This window comes from Mustela nivalis (assembly GCF_964662115.1).
Source record: "Mustela nivalis genome assembly, contig: HAP1_SCAFFOLD_1083, whole genome shotgun sequence".
Taxonomy (NCBI): domain Eukaryota; kingdom Metazoa; phylum Chordata; class Mammalia; order Carnivora; family Mustelidae; genus Mustela; species Mustela nivalis.
This window is the reverse complement of record NW_028135581.1, coordinates 12,828-24,115: the sequence shown is the minus strand read 5'-3', so window position 1 is coordinate 24,115 and position 11,288 is coordinate 12,828. Positions and strand designations below refer to the sequence as shown.

The following is an 11,288-nucleotide window of genomic DNA, read 5'->3' as shown; positions in this document are numbered from 1 at the left end:
CTGCTCCCAGATGAGCGTCCTTTTCAGCCCCGAGTTCTCCAATCTAGGATAAGCCCTCTTTTCTTTCTCTCACTCTTACTTCACCTACAAGAGGCACCTCTTTCATTAACTTGGTGATTCCCTAAGCTCACTATCATGTTCCATCAAAGAATACATTCAAATGGCCAACAGACACATGAAAAAATGCTCCACATCACTCGGCATCAGGGAAATACAAATCAAAACCAGAATGAGATACCACCTCACACCGTTCAGAATGGCTAAAATGAACAAGTCCGTCAATGACAGATGCTGGCGAGGATGTGGAGAAAGGGCAACCCTCCTACACTGTATGTGGGAATGCAAGCTGGTGCCACCACTCTGGAAAACAGCGTGGACGTGCCTCAAAAAGCTGAAAATAGAACTACCCTATGACCCAGTGCTTGTAGTACTGGGTATATACCCTACAGATACAAACGTGGCATTCTGAAGGGGCACATGCACCCAAATGTTTATAGCAGCAATGTCCACAATAGTTAAACTATGGAAAGAAACTAAATGTCCTTCAACAGATGAATCAATAAATAAGATGTGGTATATATGTTCAATGGAATACTATGCAGCCATCAAAAAAAAATGAAATCCTGCTATTTGTGATGACGTGGATGGAACTAGAGGGTATTATGCTTGGCGAAATAAATCAATCTGAGAAAGACAACTATCATATGATCTCCCTGATATGATGAAGTGGAGATGCAACATAGGCAGTTTCGGGCGTACGAAAAAAAAATAAAAAAAGATGGTATTAGGAGGGAGACAAACCATAAAAGACTGAATCTCACAAAACAGACTGAGGGTTGCTGGGGGGAGGTGTGTTGGGAGAGGATGGTGGGGGTATGGACATTGGAGAGGGCAGGTGCTATGGTGAGTGATGGTGAGTGCTGTGAATCACAGACCTGTACCCCTAGGGATAAAAACACATTATATAAAAAATTTTAAAAAATAATTTAAAAAACCCATTAAAGAAAAAACACAGATTGCAAGCCCAGAGCTAATCTCATATTCAATCAAAACTTTTGAAAGTTTTCCCCTTAAAGATCAGAAGAAAGACAAGTGTGTCCATTTTCACTACTCTCATTTGACACAGTAGTGGATGTCCTAGCCAGAGAAACAAGGAACACAAAGAAACAAGAGTCTCCAAAAAAAAAAAAAAAAAAAAGGAAGAAGTAAAATTTTCTTTTTTTGGATAACATTAACTTACATGTTAAAAAATCCTAAAAAATTCACAAAAAATTTGAATAAACAAATTTAGTAAAATTACCAAATACAAGATCAATATATAAAAGAAAGGAATTTTGTTTTGTTTCTTTTTTTTTTTATGGACTGCTTCCCAGTTTGTCATGTCATCCTTGTTCAGTGATCACGCTAATCTTCTCTGCATCATTCCAATTTTAGTATATGTGCTGCCAAAGTAAGCACAAGACAGGAGCATTTTAACATTCTAATGATGAACTATCTGAAAAAATAAAGAAAACAATCTAATTCACAATAGCATCAAAAATAATAAAATACTTAGGAATAGATTTAACTAAGAAGATGAAAGATCTGTACTCCATAAACTATGACATTGATAAAGAAATTGAAGGTGACAGAAATGGAAAGATAGCTCATATTTATGAATGGTAAGAATTAACATTGTTAAAATGTCCATACTACCGTAAACCATCTGTAAATCCAATTCCTATCAAAAATCCAATGTTAGGGGCGCCTGGGTGGCTCAGTGGGTTAAGCCGCTGCCTTCGGCTCTGGTCATGATCCCAGGGTCCTGGGATCGAGCCCCGCATCAGGCTCTCTGCTCAGCAGGAAGCCTGCTTCCTCTTCTCTCTCTGCCTGCCTCTCTGCCTGCTTGTCATCTCTCTCTGTCAAATAAATAAATTAAAAATCTTAAAAAAAAATCCAATATTATTGTTTTACAGAAGTAAGTAAAGAATCCTAAAGTTTATATGAGACCATAAAAGACAACAAATAATCAAAGCAGTTCTGAGAAAGAATGAAGAAGGGAGATTACACTTCTTGATTTGAAACTATACTACAAAGCCCTCATGCTCAAAACAATAAAGTATACTGGCATAAAAACAGACCAATAAACAAGTAGAACAGAATTGAGAGTCCAGAAATAAATCCTTTCATACAGTCACCTAATATTTGACAGGGGCCAACATATGTAATGGGGAAAGATAGTCTGTTCAATAAATGATATTTAAAACTGAATAGTCACATAAACAGTATGAAAAGGGAACCTTATATCACTCATAAGTCTGAACTTGAAATAGATTAAAGACTTAAAGGTGATGCATGAAACTAAATTTCCTAAAGGAAAACATAGGAAAAATTCTCCTTGACATTGGTCTTGCCAATAGTTTTTTGGATACCAGACTAAAAACACAAGCAAAAAAAGCAAAAATAAATAAATGGTATTACATCAAACTAACGTTTCTGCATTGCCAAAAAAAGGGAGAGAGAATGAAAACACAATCCACAGAATGTAAGAAAATACTTACGAATCTTATATCTGAAAAGAGGTTAATAACCAACAGATACAAATAGAAAAAAATATATGATTAAAAAAATAGCAAAAGGATCTCAATAGACTTTTTTTTTCAAAAAAGTTATATAAATGACCAACAGGAGCATTAAAAAGTGCTCAACGTAAAAATCTCAGGGCAAAGTCCTTATGTTGTTGTTGTTGTTGTTTACCTCTGAAAAACACAGCAAGATATTAGAATATATACTACCAAAAAATTGAAACTAACCAATTTTGGTAAATATTGGGGAAAACGGGGAACTTATGCACTGTAATAGGGATATAAATTTGTATGGAAAACAGTATGGAGATTATTCATATTATTAAAAGTAAAATTACCATATGATTCAGTAATCCCACTTCTAGGTATCTATCTAAAGAAAACGAAGTTCACTGTTCAAAGACATATCTGCACTCTTATGTTTATTATAAAATTATTAACTCTAAGCAAGAGATGGAAATAACTTCAGTATCCATTAATGGATGAATGAGTAAAATAAGTATGGTAAATATATACTACGGAATACTACTTAACCATGAAAAATTAAGAAATACTGCCATTTACAACAGCATGGATGGATCTTGAAGGTATTATTCTAAGTGAAATATTTCAAAGATTTTATATATTTTTTTAATTTATGTATTATGATATCCCTTACATACAGAATCTGAGGAAAAGGAAAACTAATGGAAACTTAGAGTTGAGTTGACAAGGAGTGAACCTGGGGTGGAGTAAGGTGGTCCAAGGGTGCAAACTTGCAACTATAATATGAAAAAGTTCTGGGGATTTAATGTACAGCATGATGATCATAGTTAATAAGATATACATACTTTTTTTTATTGTGCTTCCCTTTATTAAACTTTGCATATATCACATTCTTACAAGTTGAAAGTTTATAGCAATCTTGTATAAAAGAGGTCTGCTGCCACCATTTTTCTAACAACATTTGTTCATTTTGTGTCTCTTTGTCACATGTTGGTAATTCTTGCAATATATCAAGTTTTTTCATTATTATTGTATTTGTTATGGTGATCTGTGATCAGTAATTATGACCCACTGAAAACTCAGAACTAGTGTACTTAAGGTATATACATTGTTTTTCTTTAAAAACATAATGCTTTTGAACAGTGCAGTATAGTTTTTATTTTTTATATGCACTGGGAAACATAATTTTTTATATGCACTGGGAAACCAAAAAATATAATAATTTGACTTAGTTTATTGAGATAATCACTTTATTGAGGCAGTCTGGAACAAAACCCACAAGACCTCTGAAGTTTATCTCTACTATACTATATACATAAAAGTTGCTAAGAGAGTAGATCTTAAAATTCCTTATGATAAATGCATAAAAAACAGTGGCAACTATACAAAAAAATGTATTAACATTTTTATGTAGATTATATTGCAATAAAGATGTATACCAATTTATCAAATTGTACAAAATTTACACAATGTTAAAGGTTTGCAATGTTATAAGAAATCATTTCTTAAATTTACAAATATGTCGATTTTTTTCAATAAAGCTGGAAAAAACTTTTTGTAGAATTAATCTATTTTTCAAAAAAGGAAGTAAGGCAGTAGAAACTGCAACTAACTCTGAAATAATAGAATATAAAATCCATTTTCATTATATACACTGTGACAAAAAGTATTACTTAGTTTACAATGGAGGAGTACTTATGAAACATGAAGGATGGTCTATAAATAAGGCTGAAAGAGCTCAGTTTTAAGGTTTAAATTTAAAATCTTCTTTTGAAATACTAAACTGACCACCCAGTGTTCCAAACATCAATGTCTTAACTGCATGAATTTATTTCATACAACTCTATAATCTAGTTTCATAAGAAAACAGCATGCAAATTTTGAATAAGACAGACTTGCTTAAGTTTCATGTTCAACAGTAAAGGATACCTCCCTAAAAACAAATAGAAGACAAATCAGCATATTTATTATGATAATTATTATTCATAAAGAGATTCATATTGAATTAGGGAATATATATCCTCAGAGGGGGTAAAGTAAAATGAAATTTATTTTGGTAAATGTGTCTATGAATAGTCAATACAATGCCTCAATATAAATGAATATTACCATTTTGAACAATTTAATTACTATTACTAGAATTATTATAAGTATAAAAATAGCTATCATTTTAGCATGGAATATGAGATTCTCATGCTCCATGCTTCATCACATACACACAACAACGCAGCATAATAAGTATTATCATCACCATTTCATGGGTGAAAAAACTGAGGCTAACACATTTGGATAACTGGTTTATGATTACATGGGTAGCAAAAATGCATCACACTAATTTAGGCTTTATGATTTCAGAATTGTACTCTTACCATTGCACATTCTATTACTCTGTAAATACTTGGCCTGTTTTCATTTGGTTCTTTAATTTTATTCATGTGGTGATGGCTTAAAGCTTCATTTAAAGGAAGCTTAAAAATTTCATTTAACCAAAAGCTCCCAAGAATTAAAATGTCATTGATCTAATGTAGACATGGATATCATTAGTTAATGGGTAACTATATATTTTCCACTCTAGTGAGATAAAAGAGTATTTTTCTAAGTTTTAGTCTCTCAGTGTTAAAAAGGACTTTGTTAAAATAGAAATATTTAGACAAAGGTGATCAAAAGTCTGGATCAGGTCACCTTAAGGTAAATATTAGGAACCTGAGGAAACAAATGGAGATTTGAACACTGAGCTATGATATAATGAATGGTTTCAAGTATTTAGTAGAGTATAGAAAAGCCCTTTAAAGCCTGGTCTTAGCCTAGCATTGCAGCTTCTGGGATATCTATCTATCATCTATCTATCTAGATATAATGTGAAAACTTTTTTAACTTAAAGATTTTGAGAAATAGAACATAATCAGCACCATAGAAGATCTGTTTATGATAACAACCTAGCCCCTCCTCCCAGTTTGTTAATATTCTCTCTTATTTAATGTAACATTGTGCAAATAGACCACTACTGATCTGCTGTTATGAATGAAATAGCTATAATCATCTGTTTGCATATCCTGGTGAAAATATTCATTTAGTTCCATGTTGTATTTCTAGGAATGGACCAAATTTTTATTTTTAAGTTTTCTAAATATTGTCCAACTTACCTCAAATGTTTTTATTATGGGCACTTTCATTCTTTCACATTCTTGCAAGGCAATTTTACTGTTGCCCAATATGGTAAGTGTGTAATAGTATGTCATTTTAGGTTTTAATTTATTATTAATTTAATTTAATTTAATTTAATTCCAGATTCATAATAAAGATAAACAGTTTTTATATATGAGTGGCCATTTGGATTACCCTTTCTGAAAAGTGCATGCTCAAATCTTTTGATATCTTAACATTGTGTCATACTGACTTCTTTAATAGTAGATTTTCTGAATGAACTTTAAGCTGTGTAGGTTTCTCTATTTTATTTTGAACTTGTTTTCATTTCAAAATCTTTATATTTATTTTCATAATCTGCTTTTATTTTTCTTTGTCTATTATCTATCTATCTATCTATTTATTTGCAAGCAAGAGAGAGCGAGCAAGTGAGAGTGCAGGGAGGGATAGAAAAAGAAGGGAAAAGAATCTTAAGCAGGCTCCAGGCTCAGCACAGAGCCCAACTCTGGGCTCTATTTCACAACCCTGACATCATGACCTGAGCCAAATGAAAAAGATAAAATAAAATTAAGGTGTTAAAAAAAAAGGAAAAAGAATTGGAGGTTTAATTAAGTGAGCCACCCAGGCACCCCTGTGGTACCTTAAATTAGCTGTCATATTTTTAAAGTTCTAGAGTATCCATTTGTTCATTTATAAAACCTTTCTCAATATCATTTTTAGTGTCAGTTTTTGGTTCAATTTGCTTCCCCTCTCATTTCTTTGAGCAGAGTAATCAAGCCATTTTACAATCTTTATTGATCATTTTAACATCATACTTAATCCCATTTTGTCTATCAAATCTTGTTAATAGTTTTTCTTTGTGTGCTTTGTTACATTTTGCTATGTTCAAGACATTATATTTGAAACTCTTATTGAGTAGGGATAATTAAGAGCTATAATAATGGTATGGTCCTCCTTGGTAGGATTTTCTCTTATATCTGAGACTCTACAAGACAATCATACTCCAAATTCAGTGATTGACTTTCTCAGTTTACACAGAAGGCAAGGTAGGCTATAGTCTTATTTCTGCTTCTCCTTGTGCTTTGGGGATCTCAAGTTAAATTTGGGTTGTACCAAAGTCCTCAAATTTGATTGCTGCTGGATTTTGAATTTTGTTTCTCTAGTATCAAGAGTCTATGAACAACACAGCTCAGTGTGTTTTAGCAGTTTCAAATGCTCTCATAGCTAAAATGGCTTCAGGGCATATATCTCTAGGCTCTCATTGTATTTCGTATTTTGGCCCAGTAATCCCTCACTTATTTTTATAATCATTCTGATATTTTTAACTTTAAAAGCTATTTTGTCTGGATTTTTAGTTGTCTTAAGTAGGAGTTTTTAGATCACCATTACTAGAAGCAACAACAAATATACATGAAAATATCTGCAGTAGTTTATCACATCTTTATGGCTTTGAACTTCCATAAGCTGAGGCATCCTTCTCTAATCACTTAGGCAAACTCCAATTTACCCTTTAATACAACACAAGAATTGCTTCATTTAAGAACATGTTCAGGGATGACTCTTCCCCACTGTTCTTACCAACATTCCCACACACTCTTTGCTACCCACACCTTGTTTATGAACTTTCGTTAGGTATATCAGCGTGACCAGAATTTTGCTCTATTGTATTTTTGTCCTTTAGAGCTTTAATTAAATATGAATTCCATAGAAAGTCTGTCCCTTTTCTTTCAAACCTGGGTTAGTTATTTCTTCTCATTCTTTGTCAGAAGTTACTTTATTAGAGAAACTTATAGCTCTATTGTGACTTTGGAGCCTTTACAGTTTTTCGACTGGAAAAATCACCCATCCCTGAGATTTTTACGCAGCTTCCTAGCTGATATTATTCAGAAATCTGTTCAAAACAGACTTTTTCAGGGAGGCCCTTTTGGACCACTCAGTTTAAAAACCTCTTCTCAATCACTGCTCTTTTAAAAATGTGCTTATTTAGTTCAAATATGCATCTCTATTAAAGAAAAATCAGTACGTTTTTTTTTTTAAAGTTGGCTTACCTATTATCTATCTCTCCCATTAAAATGATTCCTCTGGGCTGGGGTTTTGTTGTGCTCATCTTAGGCCAGGCACTCAATAAATTGTCTCTGAATGATTGAATTGTTTGACTCCCTTGCTAGATTCTCAACTTCATGAGGCCAAGGATTGTTCTATTCAGTCCTTCTTTATCCTCAATGTCTGTTATATTGCAGTCACTTACATGACTAATGGGAAAAATCACAGAAAGAAAGAGTTAAAACTACATAAAAACCCCGTAGGTTCAATAACACAAAGCTTTCTAAAATTATTTAGCCCAGGAATTGAATACTGGCTGCACTTTTGATTTTTTTTAAATGGTATTGAATTTAATTTAAATGGAAATACTGGAATGGTAGAATAATAAAAAAATTATAAAAGCAACTTGCTCCTTAAAGTAAGAATTATATAGGACATCTCTTCTAGAAGCAAAATTTTCAAATGACAAACATCTGAAAGCATAGAAGGAGAAGTAAGAGTGTGAATTGTATTTCAATGCTCTTTTCTTTATATTCAACAAACAGCTTCATTCACACACCTTTCCAATTTTTTCAACTCTTTTGACAAAGCCTTCAGAGGAGTTACTGCTGATGACAACCATCACAGCCTAACAGGAGAAATTTTATAAAGAAAAATAATAGCATGTTTTTCCCAAATTGTTAAGGATATGGTGAAGCTCTGTCGGATTCAAAGGAGGAATGTGCAATTCCATGCTATATATAATAATAACTTGTTTTAATAGTGGCTTTGCAATTTTTCAGATATATCCATTTACTGAAACCACTATCAAATAAACAAAAACAAACAAATGAACAGGGGTTCGAGACAGAAATTATCTAATCTAAAAATAGCACATGTTCACAGAATACACAACACATATCCCAAGTACTACTATAGGTTTCAAGTAATAGTCAAAACAATAGTAAACATGATTCAGACCCTACCAGTCAAATCATAAATGGGACCTTAACTGTAAATCCTTATCTTTAGATCAAAGCGGGTAATTGGGGGCTGAAGATACATTATAGAACTAATATGTTATAGAACTCCTCTGAAATGAGTCATTTATTCCATCACTTTTCCTGCACAGCTGCTGACCCATGTTTTGGTTCCTGGAAATAGCTGCTACCCTGTCATACTTCTTAAAAGCACATATATTGATAACTCTACTCATTCCTCCATTCCTCTGTGACTGTCACTGTGTTAAAATGTGGAGTCAGCTGACTCACTTGTGATGGTAATAAAGTAGATGAGTTTGCAAAGTATTTTGTTATTTCTAAAAATGCAAAAACCAAATTACATTGAAATCATAAGGGGTGTTTCAGGGAGAGCTGTAGGATGTGGTTTCTTGTGTAATCCACAGAGATTAGCTCCAACACATATTTAAACTCTCCTCTAGGAGCAACCTTAGTGGTAAAGCAAGAAGATAAACAGATGTATACACACCCTGGCACAAAATTATCACTTATGTTTGGCTTCCTAGTTTCCTCGTGTTACTTATTTATCTTAACTTCTCTCTGAAATCAGGGAACACAGAATCTCAATCAGTAGACATTTTTCTACTGAATTACCCAATAGTCCGATCATACCCCTAATACTTTTTAAAATTATTTCACTCATAATCCCAAATCTGCTTTGCTTCCTCATCTTAGTACACTGTAATTTGATTTCAAAATGAGGACAGTTGTCAGTAATGCCACATTCATTCATCTATTTTACAATTCCATGTGCTTATAACTATGAAGATATGTTAATAACATCCATTCCAATAAGCCACCCTAAATTTATTATCATGAAACAAGACCTCAAGAAAGAGAATTCAAAATCATCCATGTATTTGCAACTTATTGCAATAAAGCCTTTATCAATAGACTTCCCTGTGCACATGGTGGTCAAATTGCTGGTGAAAACCAGCCAGATCTATTACAAGCTTTCTCATGGCTTCTAGGTAACCCAAGTGAGCCTTTATTGATACTGGGAAGGGATAAAGCAGGGAAGGGATAAACAGTGCTATAAGATTTGGCTAGACCAAAGTAATGACTCTCATTACAAAGTGAGTATTTTTTTTTCAAGCTTTAGTTCAGTTTATTTTTCTTGTATAAAACTATGTAGTAGCCACAGCTGGAGCCTGGGTCCTCTGAACAGAGACTCTGGTGTGGGTCTTCACAAGATGGTCCGTGAACTCCTGATAGGGAGACTTGGTGAACACAGTCTCCTTCCAGAGATCAGGGGTGAGATAGCTGTAGGTCTTGGAGATGGCATCGAAAGTAGCCTTGGCAAAGTTCCCTAGGGTGGCAGTGCAGCCCCTGGCCGAGGTGTAGCAGTCGTCAATACCAGCCATCATCAGCAGTTTCTTGGGCACAGGGGCCGAGACAATGCCAGTGCCTCTGGGGGCGGGGATGAGACGCACCAGCACAGAGCCACAGCGGCCAGTCACCTTGCACGGGACAGTGTGGGGCTTGCCGATCTTGTTCCCCCAGTAGCCTCGCCGCACAGGGACAATGGAAAGCTTCGCCAGAATGATGGCTCCGCGGATGGCAGTGGCTACCTCCTTGGAACACTTGACATCCAAACCGACGTGTCCATTGTAATCTCCGATGGCGACAAATGCCTTGAACCTGGTCCGCTGGCCCGCGCGCGTCTGCTTCTGCACAGGCATGATCTTCAAAACCTCGTCCTTGAGGGAGGCTCCCAGGAAGAAGTCGATGATCTCAGACTCCTTGATGGGCAGGGAGAAGAGATAGATCTCCTCCAGGGACTTGATCTTCATGTCTTTGACCAGGCGGCCCAGCTTGGTGACGGGGATCCACTCCTTGTCCGCGGCCTTGCCCCCGCGAGCTCCGCGGCCTCGGCCCCGGCCCCGACCACGGCCCCGGCCCGGCCCGGCCCCGGATGCCGCTGCCGAAGCCACCGCGGAAACCGCCGCGGCCTCCCATTCCAGGGCCCCCGGGCCCTCCGGGCCCTCCCGCAGCACCGGCGTCATCCGCCATTTGGTGTTCTCTCGGAGAGGAAACAAAGTGAGGATTTTAAAGCAAAAGAGCCTGTTGGGAATATTGTTTTATAAAATAGTGGTTTTTTTTATTAACTTTTTAAAATTCAATTAGGTAACATATAGTGTACCAATAGTTTCAAATGTAGATTTCAGTTATTCATCCATAGCATATAATAGCTAATGCTCAGTACTTACTGTTATAGCTTCTTGAAAGCAGAATTTTAACCCACTGAGCCACCCAGGCGCCCTTGAAAGCAGAATTTTAGATCACATTTTCTGATTACTTCCATGTCGTACAACACTTTCCTGCTAGCAACCTTCAAAACATACTGTTTGTTAGAGGAATTTCTTTAATAATAAATAAATAGGAATTCATTTAAATTTATAAATATATAAAATAAATAGGAATTTATTTAAATTTATTTAAATATTACACACTGTTTCATTGTTCATAAATAAGGTGATGATATTATAGCCATTAGTTGGTAGCACTGATATATCACTATCTTTTTACTTCTCAGTGCATTCTCTTTACACAA

At 35.0% G+C, this 11,288-nt stretch overlaps 1 pseudogene across 1 annotated transcript; it reads right to left on the bottom strand.

Moving 5' to 3' along the window:
• Positions 1-9,817: 9,817 nt before the first annotated feature.
• LOC309857679 (small ribosomal subunit protein uS5 pseudogene) lies at positions 9,818-10,747 on the bottom strand (annotated as a pseudogene). The gene has a single exon. The product of its transcript is annotated as a small ribosomal subunit protein uS5 pseudogene (transcript).
• Between the last annotated feature and the right edge of the window lie 541 nt (positions 10,748-11,288).